Consider the following 16334-nt stretch of genomic DNA (forward strand, 5'->3'; position numbering starts at 1 on the left):
GTGCTCCTAAGCCATTGTCAATGGCTGAGGAGCATTCGGCCAAAAGCTTGTGACTATATAACCACTTGACACAGCTGGAAGTCCAATAAACTTCGTTCTGGAATCGCATTTTCTATAAAAGTGCCATGAAGATGCGTTAACTCAATTCTTCATGCTCAAGCATAAATAAAAGGTAACAAACCATCATTACTATTAAAGTGAATTGCCTATTAACCCTAACATCAATGACTGTTGTGTGTATCCGAAATATGACTAAGGACCCAGGATTTTTCCGGCCACAGGTTCACTATACGATGGTAACAGCATTTCCCTCAAAGCCGTCTGAGAATGTTACAGGCACAGAGCTCTGTAAACATTTAGAAGCGCCGTTACGTAACGTACAGAACACGTGAAACAGTTCTGCATGAGCTAAGTAGCGACTGCATTGTTTAGCCGAGCTCGCTACATTCAGCGCCAGACCTCGTGGTATGGCCTAACCTTGAGAGGCAGTTCGTCATCAAGCACGGTTGCCATCCGTCCCGATGTATTGGGACCATCACCGTTATGGACCTCCTTGTCCCGCCATCTCGACAAGACCCAATTTTGCCCATATTTTGTAGAATACTTTTACTAACTTGACTCAAGTACTGAATTAGCGCAACATGTAAATTCAGCCTCTGTTATTTTTATTTACGTCAACAAGTTTATGTTGACAAGGTCGCCTCACAGATGGCGTTGCATGTTGCGTACTTTTTGTCGAATGTGCATGCACCTTCTAGATCCAGCGTTATCATTCGAGAAAATACCAGATTTCTTCCCACGCCCGGGTCCCGGGTTCGATTCCCAGCGGGGTCAGGGATTTTCTCTGCCTCGTGATGACTGGGTGTTGTGTGATGTCCTTAGGTTAGTTAGGTTTAAGTAGTTCTAAGTTCTAGGGCGTAATTTTTCCCGAGGGCATGGAGCTTTACTGTATGATTACATGGTGACCTGAGTCGAAACAAGGCCCCCGGAGTAGACAATATTCCATTGGAACTACTGACGGCCGTGGGAGAGCCAGTCCTGACAAAACTCTACCATCTGGTGAGCAAGATGTATGAAACACGCGAAATACCCTCAGACTTCAAGAAGAATATAATAATTCCAATCCCAAAGAAAGCAGGTGTTGACAGATGTGAAAATTACCGAACTATCAGTTTAATAAGTCACAGCTGCAAAATACTAACACGAATTCTTTACAGACGAATGGAAAAACTAGTAGAAGCCAACCTACAGGGAAGATCAGTTTGGATTCCGCAGAAATGTTGGAACACGTGAGGCAATACTGACCCTACGACTTATCTTAGAAAATAGATTAAGGAAAGGCAAACCTACATTTCTAGCATTTGTAGACTTAGAGAAAGCTTTTGACAATGTTGGCTGGAATACTTTCTTCCAAATTCTAAAGGTGGCAGGGGTAAAATACAGCGAGAGAAAGGCTATTTACAATTTGTACAGAAACCAGATGGCAATTATAAGAGCCGATGGGCATGAAAGGGAAGCAGCGGTTGGGAAGGGAGTGAGACAGGGTTGTAGCCTGTCCCTGATGTTATTCAATCTGTATATTGAGCAAGCAGTAAAGGAAACAAAACATAAATTCGGAGTAGGTATTAAAGTCCGTGGAGAAGAAATAAAAACGTTGAGGTTCGCCGATGACATTGTAATTCTGCCAGAGGCACCAAAGGACTTGGAAGAGCAGTTGAACGGAATGGACAGTGTCTTGAAAGGAGGATATAAGATGAACATCAACAAAAGCAAAACGAGGATAATGGAATGTAGTCGAATTAAGTCGGGTGATGCTGAGGGGATTAGATTAGGAAATGAGACACTTAAAGTAGTAAAGGAGTTTTGCTATTTGGGGAGCAAAATAACTGATGATGGTCGAAGTAGAGAGGATATAAAATATAGACTGGCAATGTCAAGGAAAGCGTTTCTGAAGAAGAGAAATTTGTTAACATCGAGTATACATTTAAGTGTCAGGAAGTCGCTTCTGAAAGTATTTGTATGGAGTGTAGCCATGTATGGAAGTGAAACATAGACGATAAACAGTTTGGACAAGAAGAGAATAGAAGTTTTCGAAATGTGGTGCTACAGAAGAATGCTGAAGATTAGATGGGTAGATCACATAACTAATGAGGAGGTATTGAATAGAATTGGAGAGAAGAGAAATTTGTGACACAACTAGACTAGAAGAAGGGATCGGTTGGTAGGGCATCAAGGAATCACCAATTTAGTATTGGAAGGCAGCGTGGAGGGTAAAAATCGTAGAGGGAGACCAAGAGATGAATACACTAAGCAGATTCAGAAGGATGTAGGTTGCAGTAGGTACTGGGAGATGAAAAAGCTTGCACAGGATAGAGTAGCATGGAGAGCTGCATCAAACCAGTCTCAGGACTGAAGACCACAACAACAACAACAAGTTCTAGGGGACTGATGACCATATATGTGAAGTCCCATAGTGCTCAGGGCCATTTGAACCAGATTTCTCTGATAGTACGGGGCTGGAGCTACTTAAGCACCGCAACGCGGAAGAATCGGGCAGTTCCCATTTGAAGAGCGGTTTAAAAAGACGAACATATTTTCTAAACGTAATACGAACTACGAGTGCAAGTTAGAAACGTTTGAAGTGTATAGAGCTTGAAGTGTATAGTGACGTGTACTTCGAAGACTAAAATGTTACTGTCGACTATTTACCGTCTAATACACTTATTTTATCACAACTCGCGAAAATGCTTAAGGATGGGAAGAGATTTCCGGAAACCACTTGACACGGTGTCCCATTGCAGGCTGTTAACGAAGGTACGAGCGCATAGAATAAGTTCACAGATACGAGAGTGGCTCGAAGACTTCTTAAGTAATAGGACCCAGTATGCTGTCCTCGACGGCGAGTGTTCATCAGAGACAAGAGTATCGTCAGGAGTGTCCCAGGGAAGTGTGGTAGGACCGCTGTTGTTCTCTACATACATAAACGATTTAGCGGACAGAGTGGGCAGCAATCTGTGGCTGTTTACTGGTGATGCTGTGGTGTACGATAAGGTGCCGAAGTTGAGTGACTTAGACAAAATTGTTAGTTGGTGTGATGAATGGCAGGTAGCTACAAATGTGGAAAAATATAAGTTGATGCTGGTGAATAGGAAGAACAAACCTGTAATGTTCGGTTACACTATTACTGGTGTCCTGCTTGACACACTCAAGTCTTTTAAATATCTGGGAGTAACGTTGTGAAGGTATATGAAATGGAACAAGCATGTGAGAACTATGCTAGAGGAGGCGAATGGTCGATTTAGGTTTATTGGGAGAATATTAGGAAAGAGTGGTTCACTTGTAAAAGAGAACGCATACAGCACCGTAGTGCGGCCTATTTTTGAGTACTGCTCGAGTGTTTGGGATCCTCATCAGGTCGGATGGAAGGAAGATATCGAAGCAATTCTGAGGCAGGCTGCTAGATTTGTTACGGTAGGTTCGAACAACACGTGTTACGGAGACGTTCGCGAGCTCATATGGGAATCTCCGAAGGGATGGCGACGCTCTGTTCGATAAATACTATTGAGAAAATTTAAAGAACCGGCATTTGAAGCTGACTGCTGAACGATTCTACTGCCACCAACATACATTGCGAGTAAGGATCATGAAGATAAGATTCGAGAAATTGAGGGTTACACAAAATCACATAGACAGTCGTTTTTCCCTCGCCCCATTTGCGAGTAGAACAGGAAAGGAAATGGTTCAAATGGCTCTGAGCACTATGGGACTTAACAGCTATGGTCATCAGTTCCCTAGAACTTAAACCTAACTAACCTAAGGACATCACACAACACCCAGTCATCACGAGGCAGAGAAAATCCCTGACCCCGCCGGGAATCGAACCCGGGCGTGGGAAGCGAGAACGCTACCGCACGACCGGAAAGGAAATGACTAGTAGTAGTACAGGGTACCCTCCACCACGCACCGTATGGTGGCTCGCGAAGTATCTGTGTAGATGTAGATGTATATGTAGATGAAAGTGTGACTTTTCGGATGAGTACACAAAAGAGTGTAAAAAGGATGTACGGACCAGGAAACGTAGTGTCAGATTTGTAGCTGTTTCAGTAATTCTTGGAGGCAAGGCAGATGTCAGGCATCACATTTCTACGAAGAGTCTTACAAAGAGATTCGCGGTAGCATCGATATCAAAACCTATTTCTACATTCATGATTAAAGAAAATATCGAAGAAGAATTGCTCGTTGCTGCTGCAGAACTACCAACAAATGGTTCAAATGGCTCTAAACACTACGGGAATTAACACCTGAGGTCATCAGTCCCCAAGACTTAGAACTACTTAAAGCTAACTAACCTACGGACATCACACACATCCTAGCCCGAGGCAGGATTCGAACCTACGACCGCAGCAGCAGCGCGGTTCCGGACTGAAGCGCCTAGAACCGCTCGGTCACAACGGCCGGCTAACACGGAGATTCTGGCATGCACTTACAGCTGTTGGCGTCATTGTTATTAAGGAAGTTGCCGAAATTAAATTAGTAAGTAACCTTACAAAAAGAGAAAGTGGTTTTTGTTTTAGTTCTACATGGAATCCTGTTCTCTCCCTTCTCAAAAAAAGAGTCACAGAGTTAATGCTACCTTTTCCGTTGTTACTAATTTTACTATCGACAACTTCTGATGTCGATCGTCTTTGGTTTGCGATGGCGCTAGTGTTTACAGTATCTGTGTGTGTTATCTTTCCGTAATTTCTCTATTAACCGAGGATTTAAATTCCCTTGCACAGCGCTTACTTGCTGCAGTTAGACCTAGAAAATAAAGGGCGTAGTGCTCCTGGCAAAATATCGGCGGTTGTTGACGACGCCACCCGGCTATATTCCTGAAAGTTATTTTAACACTGTATACGCCGGCAGAAACTGGGGTCTAAGTGAGGCTCCTTTTATGCTTGATGCTTTCTCCGACAGGGGAAACAGGTTAATCGTGTAACAAGATCAGAATCACGCTAAGTGATTTAAGAACATGAAAGTGAACTCACATTGATGTCTTGGCCACCATGTTCACCTGACCTGTATCCTATGGAACACATATGGGACATTATTGTGCCCCAGCTCCGCTTCCACATACCACTGGACTATAATTTACGGAAACTTCGAGAACTCTGGTGTAGATGAATGCTACTGCAAAACTACCAAGGATTGTCGAATCCTCGGCACGCAGAGCCATTAATGTACTGCGTTCGAAAAGTGGATCAACGCTCCGTCAAGCGGGTGGCCATACTGTTTTTTCTCATCAATGTGTTTTTGGAATATTTAAGCTTAAACATGACGTTGATCTGTCGAATTCATCATGCAACAATTGATTAGTTCTTTGGTAAATGCGATACAGTTGAACATTTTAACGGCTGTTGAAACCTCCCCTTAGTAAAATTTATGAATTACTGTGCTGGAAAACCCCTTACGTTATTTGATTTTCAAACAGCTGAGCAGAACTGAACGTACTCAGACATTTCTCTCTTTACCTATTCTGATCATTACTAAAATGACACACAATATTTTTTAGCGCAACGCAGTCTGACTTTCAATAATGCCTACAAAAGAATGGCCGTGGCTAACAATAACTTATACCTTCCATGAACCACTTACCTCACAAAAATCTTCGTTACTAGAACTGTTGCAATACAGCGAGCGCCAATACTGCCAGCTGAATAAAGGATTCTAACTACTGAAGGCACTAACTACAGATAGGCATAGTTTGCAAATTAAAGATTTCGATAGAGAACAAACAGTGCATTTGCCTTAATAATATTCAAAAGTCATCATATATATATATATATACCTCCAACTGCGCAACGCTACGCGCTGCGCTACGTGGCGTTACCAACATAAAAACCTAAACAGCCTACTTACACTATAGATGTATTGTTACCATCAAACTTACGTTCTGAATGGTGTTCAGACATCTGCAGAATGATGGCGAGAGACTGCGTTTCCTTGCTCGACAACTAAAAATGTCGCAAGATTAACTGCAGTGATTTGCAGTACGTACATTTTATTGCTATACTAGCTGCAATTTATGGTGTTGTCTCGATCAGAATAGGTCGCACGGTTGATGGGATGGGACCATTCTCCCTTCCAGATAACATATACAGACGCATATTCAATTCAACGTACGATGCATGCAGACAGGTTAAAATATGCCATTGTCAGGACTGTACAAAAAGAGAACGCCTTGCTTACAGCATTTTCAAAAATCTTTGAGAAAGTAATGTAGTCAAGAGTGGTTAGCCATCTCAGCCGTAATGGGATACTTAGTAAATCGCAGTTCGGATTTCAGAAATGCTGTCCCACTGAGGCAGCAATATACAACTTCACTGTCCACATAACACAGTCTTTAAATAGTAAAATGTCACCAATAGGAATTTTCTGTGACTTGACCAAAGCATTTGATAGTGTGAACCACGAGATCATGTTTCAGAACTTACAATTCTATGGTGTAAATGGAATAGCATATGTGTGGTTTAAGTCATACCTGCAGAACAGGAAACAAAAAGTTTCTTTGCATGGGTCAAGTGATTTGAATAAGTTTGCCACTTCATCTAACTGGGGTGAAATTACATTAGGTGTTCCACACGGTTCAATCATGGGTCCCCTTCCGTTCTTGATATATGCGATCTGACACTGTTTGCTGATGATACTATTATTAATCCAGTAAAAGAAACTCCAACTGAAAATGATACATATAAGGTCTTTGGAAAAGTCATTAATTAGTTTTCTGCAAATGGGCTTGCTTCAAACTTTGAAAAAACACAGTACATCCAATTTTTTGCTGCAAAAAGTAAAGTTCCTTCAATAAATATAACACATCAAAAGAAGTCAGTAGACAGGGTAGTGCATACGAAGTTTTTGGGTGTACATATAGATGAGAATCTTAATTGGAAAATTCATGTTTTGGGCCTTCTAAAGAGACTAGGTTCAGCATTTTTTGAAATCAGAATAATTACCAATTTTGAGGATATAGAAATTAGTAAGCTAACATACTTGGCATACTTTGCATACTTTCACTCTCTGCTCAAAAGCAAGTGGATAGAATAATGTATGGGGTTCATAGTCGCACATCTTGTAGGCATCTTTTTTAAAAATTGGGAATTCTTACAATAGCCTCACAGTACATTTACTCACTAATGAAATTTGTTCTCAACAACATGGACACGTTTAAAAATAACAGTGGCGTTCAAGATTATAATACCAGAAAAAAGAAAGACTTACACTATCCTTCACTCAATCTATCTTTGGCACAGAAAGGGGTAAAGTATGCTGCTATTAAATTTTTTGACAAATTACCAGATGAAATAATATGTCTGACAGACAGCAGTAATAGCTTCAAAAATAAATTAAAATCATATCTCCTTGACAACTACACTCCTGGAAATTGAAATAAGAACACCGTGAATTCATTGTCTCAGGAAGGGGAAACTTTATTGACACATTCCTGGGGTCAGATACATCACATGATCACACTGACAGAACCACAGGCACTTAGACACAGGCAACAGAGCATGCACAATGTCGGCACTAGTACAGTGTATATCCACCTTTCGCAGCAATGCAGGCTGCTATTCTCCCATGGAGACGATCGTAGAGATGCTGGATGTAGTCCTGTGGAACGGCTTGCCATGCCATTTCCACCTGGCGCCTCAGTTGGACCAGCGTTCGTGCTGGACGTGCAGACCGCGTGAGACGACGCTTCATCCAGTCCCAAACATGCTCAATGGGGGACAGATCCGGAGATCTTGCTGGTCAGGGTAGTTGACTTACACCTTCTAGAGCACGTTGGGTGGCACGGGATACATGCGGACGTGCATTGTCCTGTTGGAACAGCAAGTTCCCTTGCCGGTCTAGGAATGGTAGAACGATGGGTTCGATGACGGTTTGGATGTACCGTGCACTATTCAGTGTCCCCTCGACGATCACCAGTGGTGTACGGCCAGTGTAGGAGATCGCTCCCCACACCATGATGCCGGGTGTTGGCCCTGTGTGCCTCGGTCGTATGCAGTCCTGATTGTGGCGCTCACCTGCACGGCGCCAAACACGCATACGACCATCATTGGCACCAAGACAGAAGCGACTCTCATCGTTGAAGACGACACGTCTCCATTCGTCCCTCCATTCACGCCTGTCGCGACACCACTGGAGGCGGGCTGCACGATGTTGGGGCGTGAGCGGAAGACGGCCTAACGGTGTGCGGGACCGTAGCCCAGCTTCATGGAGACGGTTGCGAATGGTCCTCGCCGATACCCCAGGAGCAACAGTGTCCCTAATTTGCTGGGAAGTGGCGGTGCGGTCCCCTACGGCACTGCGTAGGATCCTACGGTCTTGGCGTGCATCCGTGCGTCGCTGCGGTCCGGTCCCAGGTCGACGGGCACGTGCACCTTCCGCCGACCACTGGCGACAACATCGATGTACTGTGGAGACCTCACGCCCCACGTGTTGAGCAATTCGGCGGTACGTCCACCCGGCCTCCCGCATGCCCACTATACACCCTCGCTCAAAGTCCGTCAACTGCACATACGGTTCACGTCCACGCTGTCGCGGCATGCTACCAGTGTTAAAGACTGCGATGGAGCTCCGTATGCCACGGCAAACTGGCTGACACTGACGGCGGCGGTGCACAAATGCTGCGCAGCTAGCGCCATTCGACGGCCAACACCGCGGTTCCTGGTGTGTCCGCTGTGCCGTGCGTGTGATCATTGCTTGTACAACCCTCTCGCAGTGTCCGGAGCAAGTATGGTGGGTCTGACACACCGGCGTCAATGTGTTCTTTTTTCCATTTCCAGGAGTGTATTTGCATACCATAGATGAATTCTTGAAGAGGAATAAATAAATCTATAAATGTAGTGTATGCATGTGTGCCATTTAAGGGAATGGGTTAAATAACAGAAATATTAATCTTTAACACTGTACTGTAATATATAATATAAAAAAATCTTGTTTCATATGTGCATTTCTTGTGCACTTGACACGTTCTACATCATAACCGCCACCGTACCGTGTGATTGGTCAATGGAACACACAACCAACTAACTAACTAGTGTACCGTATAACAAATTAATTAACCAACGATGCGATAAATACGACTATTATTATTTAAATAAAACATGTCAAAATGAAAATGTCACTTAATTTAATAAGAAATTTAATTTTTATTGTATGCACGTATTATATTTTAATTTTTTCAGAGCACTTGCTTATACACAACATTTATAATTGTATTTTTCGGACTATAAATAAATAAATTTTGAGGTGATCCAACAAGTGAGAAAGCGATGTACAACGGGTCGTGCGAAAAACATCATTCCCTTAAGTTAACGCCTCAATATCGGAGTGTCTGGCCATGTGTTTTGATGATAGTCGTCCTGTAAGCCAACTATACTGGAAATTGCTATCTCCTTAAACCGAAGGGCAGTGTAAATATCGTCTGCTCTTTTTCTTTGCCAGTCATTAGGCTTCGATGATATTATTCTGCAGAGCATTGTTCCGTTACACATTTTCGGCGAATCTAGATTCTGCAGTAAAACATTTGAACTTACTCGATCTCGGAACTTGAAGAAATTTTGCGAGAATTTAGTCCTACACATCGTCGAGCGCGGAAATATAAAACTTTCTGAATATTTTAGAATGTTCTGTGAGATTAAATTTTGGAACTTGCTAGAAAATTCTAAAACAATTTTTAGACGTTGTTCATAAACACAGTGTGTGAGAAAACGGTTTTTGCCACTCACACTTACCCAGTTCCAACCACCGCGACCTAATTCCCTTACTGCCGGCCGAAGTGGCCGTGCGGTTAAAGGCGCTGCAGTCTGGAACCGCAAGACCGGTACGGTCGCAGGTTCGAATCCTGCCTCGGGCATGGATGTTTGTGATGTCCTTAGGTTAGTTAGGTTTAAGTAGTTCTAAGTTCTAGGGGACTAATGACCTCAGCAGTTGAGTCCCATAGTGCTCAGAGCCATTTGAACCATTAATTCCCTTACTAGCAGCGGGAAATCAAGAACTATCTACCACCGCAACCGGCAGTTCGTTCATCGAAGGGAATCTGGATGCGACTTGTGCCGTCAATCGGTTTTGAATTGAGTTACAATGGCTCGAGGAACTTTTCCATTGAAATGAGCGTGCTTCGGCGGCTCATCACAGCCAAATACACGTCATTCAAACTGAGCATATCTAGGAAACCATGTACCAATATCTAGTAAGGAGACTGCCTACACTACGCTTGTCCGTGCTCATTTAGAATTCAGCTGCGTGGTGTGGCATCCTTACCAGATACTACTGACGGAGTACATCGAAAAAGTTCAAAGAAGGGCAGCACGTTTTGTATTATAGCGAAATACGGGAGAGAGTGTCACAGAAATGATACAGAATTTGGGCTGGACATCATTTTAAAAAAAGGCGTTTTTCGTTGCGACGTAATCTTCTCACGAAATTCCACTCACCAATTTTCTCCTCCGAATGCGAAAATATTTTGTTGACACCGACCTACATAGCGAGAAACAATCACCACGATAAAATAATGGAAATCAGAGCTCGTACAGAAAGATATAGGTGTTCGTTCTTTCCGCGTGCTACACTATATTGGAATAATAGGGAATTGTGAAGGTGGTTCGATGAACCTTCTGCCAGGCAGTTAAATGTGATTTGCAGAGTATCCATGTAGATAGATGTAAGAAAAACGACCCTTCGGCACAGCTTCAAACTCTCATAGTGAATTAATGGCGACTATTAAATAATCATAGTTCAGAGTGGTTCCCCAAGGTTTTCCATTTCTGATGTAATAAATGCCACGACGGACCACCGTCGTTTTAGTAGACGAGTCCGTATCCTGGGTTCAGCATCACGATAGACGCAGCCGTGTGTAGAGGATCCGATGAGAACGAACATTGTCAAACGGGACCGCCACCTGGTACAAAGGAACGGAGTGCCATTTTGTACACAAGACGATCTTCTCTGGTTCTAGTAGCTGGTAATTTAAACAGTAACTGTTACCCTTCTGACACGTTAAGGCCGGCGGCTGTGCCCAATCTGCGATGTCTCCCTGATATACACAAACGGGAAAAAATCGTAGTACCAAAATATAATTAATGTAGAGTAGTAGGTAACATATTTAAGTGATTAACATTGCAAGATAGCAGGTTAATGTAAGCGCGAGATAAAACACTGAAAATGTGATTTGCTGATACATTAAATAACCTGTGTAACAGCCACAATGTTGAATGAAAGGATGCAAACGTGCGCACATTGTGTTGCAAAGGTGCCGGATGTCAGTTTGTGGTATAGAGTTCAATGCCTGATGCACTTGGTCGGTCAACACAGGGACGGTTAATGCTGTTGGATGACGCTGGAGTTGTCGTCCGTTGACGTCTCATAAGTGTTCAATTGGAGACAGATCTGGTGATCGAGCAGGCCACAGCGACACTCTGTAGAGCATGTTGGGTTACAACATCGGTATGTGGGCGAGTGTTATCATCTTGGAGAAGACCGCCTGGAATGCTGTTGATGAATGGCAATACAACAGGTCGGATTTGCAGCGAGTATGTGTGGGGTAGCCACGCCAGAACTCCTGCAGTCATATGAAATCGCACGCCAGGTGGGGTAGGTACAGTGTGACCAGCACGGAGACGGTGTGTCCAACGAACACATGGCCATCACTGGAACCGATGCAGAATCAGCTTTAATTAGAAAACACAATAGACCTCCACCCTGATCTCCAATGAGCTCTCGCTTGAAACCACTGAAGCCGCAAAAGGCGGTTATTTATCGTCAGTGATATGCACACTACAGGGCATCTGAATCGGAGCTGTCTTTGAAGTAAATGATTTGCAACAGTCCGTTGCGTCACGGTGGTGCCAGCTGCTGCTCAAATCGCTGCTGCACGTGCAGTACGATGCGTCAGAGCCATATGCCGAACACGATGATCTTTCCACTCGGTAGTGACACAAGACCTTCTTCATCCCGATCTTCCTGCGACTGTAAATTCTGGTCACCACGGCTGCCAGCAACCATGTACAGTGGTTACATTCCTGAAATGTCTTTCGGCAATATCGCCAGAGGTGCATCCAATTTCTTGTAGCCCTATTACACGACCTCGATCAGACTCAGTGAAGGCTTGATAGCGGCGACTTTGTCGCCTTAAAGGCATTCTTGATTGACATCAACTCACCATCTCCAATCTGAACGATAGCTAACACTCATGACCGTTACAGCGCGTATTTAAAGCAAACCTGATTTGGATTCTCATAGTGGCGCTACTAATGTCACTCTTACACGAAAGTGGAGTAGACATCATCTTTCAGATGTCGCACAACCCCTTCCTGGTGTTGCGATTTTGTTCCTTCAGTGTATTTGAACAAAATAACGCCAGACCGCATGTTGTCTCAGCTGTTCTGATCAATCTGGATACAGGAGATGTTCCACTGGCGAACTGGCTTCCATCTTCTGCAGATCCTTGACCCATTAAAGCAATTGGTCGTGGGTTGCTGAGGGCCTGCCGCCACTCACCAGGTTGTATGATTCACGAACTCTTGGCATAAAGTTGCAGTAGAATGGGATGACGTACCCGTATTTGTCCTCCAAGCTCACTCCAACTAGAATTCCAGACGGGTTGGAGCCGTTGTTGCTGCCATACCTGTGTACTAAATGGTGCCCCTTTTTATCCTCATATCGTCTACAAATTTAATAATGTATTCTTTCTTCTATACTGTCCACGCACAAGTGAAATTATCAGAATGAAATTTTCACTCTGCAGCGGAGTGTGAGCTGATGCGAAACCTCCTAGCAGATTAAAACTGTGTACCAGCCCGAGACTCGAACTCAGGACCTTTGCCTTTCTCGGGTAAGTGCTCTACTGACAGCTACCGGAGCACGACGCACGACCAGTCCTCACAGCTTCAGTTCTGTCAGTACTTCATCTCCTACCTTCGAAACTTCACAGAGGTGCGTCGTACGTCCCATATTGATTTCTGCACGTATTTCACACAGTATTGCTTGTCTGTTAGCACTGAGAACTCTACGCAAAGGCTGCTGTTCTCGGTCGTTCAGCGTAGGCCATCAGGCAATGCGTTGTTCATGGTTAGAGGTAACGCCTGAAATGTCGTATTCTCGGCACTCTCTTGACGCTACGGATCTCGGAATACTGATTTCCCTAACGGTTTCTGAAGTGAAACGTCCCGTCCGTCTTTCTCCAATTACCACCCCACGTTCAAAGGCTGTTAATTCGCGTCGTGCAGCCATACTCACGTAGGAAACAATTCCACTCGAATTAATTGAGGAAAAATGACAACTCCTTTTGTACCATGTGCACGCGATGCTGCCGCCATCTGCATATGAGCATATCGCTGTCCCTTGACTTTCGTCACCTCAGTGTGTAACGTAGTATCTTCCTCTCAGATACTTCGTAAAATCAATGAATTATATTTACTCGTGCCCTACAGCGCACACTTGCAAAGCTCTGCAATTTGTAACAGTCGTTCGCTGTTTGGAAGCACGCGTGCCAGCCATGCCATTATTTAACTTAAACTGGTTTACAATCAACTCTTTGTTCCGTTATTTGACTACTGTGTACGGCTTTGTCTGGTAGATAAAACAACCATTTTCTTCTCGTACTAACAGTTATAGCCATAGAGGACCCACTGGGATAGACGACACCGATAAGCACTCGCTTCCGGGATATTGGGAGTCGATCCAGCCCCGAGTGGAATCCACCTCGCTTATTAACAACAAGGGCTGGAGAGCTAGCTAACCTGTATGTAATTTTTGGCGGTTTCCCACATTCTTCTACGTAAATAATGGTCTGGTTCTCACGTCCCCACCTCGGATATAAAGTAAGCAAATAATTCGAAAATGTTACCACACCTCAATATGAGGTCTGCGTTAGATGCAGACAGATGGATAGATGGGGTATACACATTCTTTAGCAAAGGGGGGGGGGGGGGGGGGTGATTTTAGGCCAGTCTCCTTATAAGGCCATTTCACTTCAGCTTTCGGTTCTCTGTTTCTTCCACCGTACCGTATTACATTCTCACTACCCTTTTTCGTCAATATGTCTTCTTTTGCAGTCTCGATAATCGACAACTTCTTGTCATTAAATCAGTTTATACAGCTGCCAATCTTCGTGGCTCCTTTTGCGTCATTGTCAATATTTATCCTTCACAGTGTAACATACTTTGAATGATACTCCATTTCAATCTATTCTTTGTCGCCTTCGTAATTGTTTACGACAATAAAACAGAACTCATTTGAATTTTATTTAATTTTTCCTGAGGCGTCCTTAGAGAGATTTCTTTCTTATTACGTCCCTCTTTAGAAAGTAACACATTGTAATACTTGTATTCGTCCACCTGTTACATATTTTGTTTCACTGAAAGTTACTCTGGGTCCCTCCTTTTTATGTATAAACGAAACCCAGTACGAACAGTCCTCGGAAGATCCAACAGTACCTACAGACCGCCGTGTCATCGTCAGCCGATAGGTGCCACTGGATGCGGATAAGGAGGGGCATGTGTTCAGCACACTGGCCCCCTTCCAACCCCGTCCCTCCAACACCGGTCGTTATCATTTTTCTTGGTCGGAGCCGTTACCTCTCATTTAAGTAGCTCCTCAATTGAACTCACAAGGGCTGAGTGCACCCCGCTTGCCAACACCGCTCGGCAGACCCGTGCAGTCACCCTTTCCAAGTACTAACTAAGCCCTACACCTCTTAAATTCTGTGATCTGACGGTAACGGTTGTTACCACTGCGGCAAGGCCGTTTTCGGTAAATTTCTTATGAAATATTGTGTCACAGTATTCAATTGCTACGATAACCTGCTAGTCCGGAAGTAACGAAGTATATAAAAAATTGTCTACCTCTATCTTCACTCACGTTCTCCTACACTTCCAGAATTAGCGACAAAGTCGTAGCTGAATAAGTGTAAAGGTATCAAGAACCAGAAAAGAGATAATAGCAGCGCCAAAGTTGTTTCACATTTTCAGTGAAATTATTTTACAATAAAACATAGCGCTTGTCTCAATTTAAGGTTTCGTTTTCGCTACTGTGTTTTGCATTTGTAATACGACACTATTTACAAGTAAAAGTATTGTTATGTTATGAATAGTGAAACATATGAAACAAAATATTCTGTGGCCATTGAATCATCCTGAACAGAGACACAGCTCTAATTCAGCTCGAGTCGAAAGTACATGTGACAACAGTCCGATACGACTTTCAGTTATCTACAAAATGAGGAGGAACAGGAGGAGGAAGCTGAGATGTGACAGTAAATAAGCATAAGGTTCTGGCAATCTAGCCAAGAAATTACCAAATGCTGTACATGGATGGGCACCTAAAGTAGTTAACACATAGGATTAGTAATAAATAGGATAAGCAACTTTATTTCTCTACTAACAACCATTTGTGTGTGTGTGTGTGTGTGTGTGTGTGTGTGTGTGTGTGTGTGTGACTGGCGGTCAACGGCTCGAAGAAACCATTCCGAGGTATTCACCGTCAGTCACATTCGGTGATGGTACTAACAAATCTCTCCTCTATCCTACCTTCTTTTTACATTCTTCTTAAAAACAACAAAATTTATTTGTATTTCAACCTTAAATTATTATTATTTTGAAAAGTAACAGTCTTCGTAAATGTTGTAGATAAAACAAAACAGAAGAAAACTCTAAAAAGATGAAAAACGAAAATTGTAAGATGTACGACCTGTTTTAAGCATCAGGTAACAAGTATATAATTTTCAATAAAGAAATAAAAAATAAATATCTACAGAAACAATGAAAATCGTGTGCGCCCCAAGGTCCTCAGTATTTCATCGAGAGGCTCATGAAATGATGCCAGTAAGTAAATGTATTTGTGAGTGGTAACACTTACCAGATAAAACCTAAGCTTCACCGTTCTCAGTGGACAGGGTAAGCCACACCAGTGACCCGGGATCACGCAGCGCAACGAGGCACCTGTAGCGCTTTTATCACGGAGGTCCAGACGCAGCCGGGCACGTGGGCTACGAGGAGGCGGGCGGGCGGTGGGCTACTGAGGTTCCCCGGCGAGGAGCCGGCGAGATGAACCCGGGCTCCTGCGGTTCCGCGAATTACTCCCACCACCCGCACGGCCACTCCTTCCCCCCACTCCTTCCCACTGACAGCTGCGGGAAGCGAGACCGGGCGTAGGCTCCCATCAGACGTGCTCCGACCTGGGGTGCTGGAGCGTCACTGTAGCCTACGTGGAGTTATTGACGTCACTGCTGTTGCTGACACGGTGTTACTGACGTCTCTCCCGCCGTTGCACTGACGCTTCTTCTCCCATGCGTC

The 16334-nt window shown here is 43.8% G+C and overlaps 1 protein-coding gene across 2 annotated transcripts in view; it reads right to left on the reverse strand.

Moving 5' to 3' along the window:
• LOC126416393 (solute carrier organic anion transporter family member 74D-like) overlaps positions 1 to 16090 on the reverse strand; it is a 183287-nt gene extending 167197 nt beyond the window's left edge. For both annotated transcript variants that reach the window (XM_050084084.1, XM_050084092.1), the window contains exon 1: positions 15898 to 16090. The gene's annotated coding sequence lies outside the window, so the exon portion shown is untranslated. The remainder of the gene's footprint in view (positions 1 to 15897) is intronic.
• Positions 16091 to 16334: the final 244 nt, after the last annotated feature.

The sequence above is a fragment of the Schistocerca serialis genome, chromosome 1, assembly GCF_023864345.2.
Source record: "Schistocerca serialis cubense isolate TAMUIC-IGC-003099 chromosome 1, iqSchSeri2.2, whole genome shotgun sequence".
In the NCBI taxonomy this organism is placed as follows: domain Eukaryota; kingdom Metazoa; phylum Arthropoda; class Insecta; order Orthoptera; family Acrididae; genus Schistocerca; species Schistocerca serialis.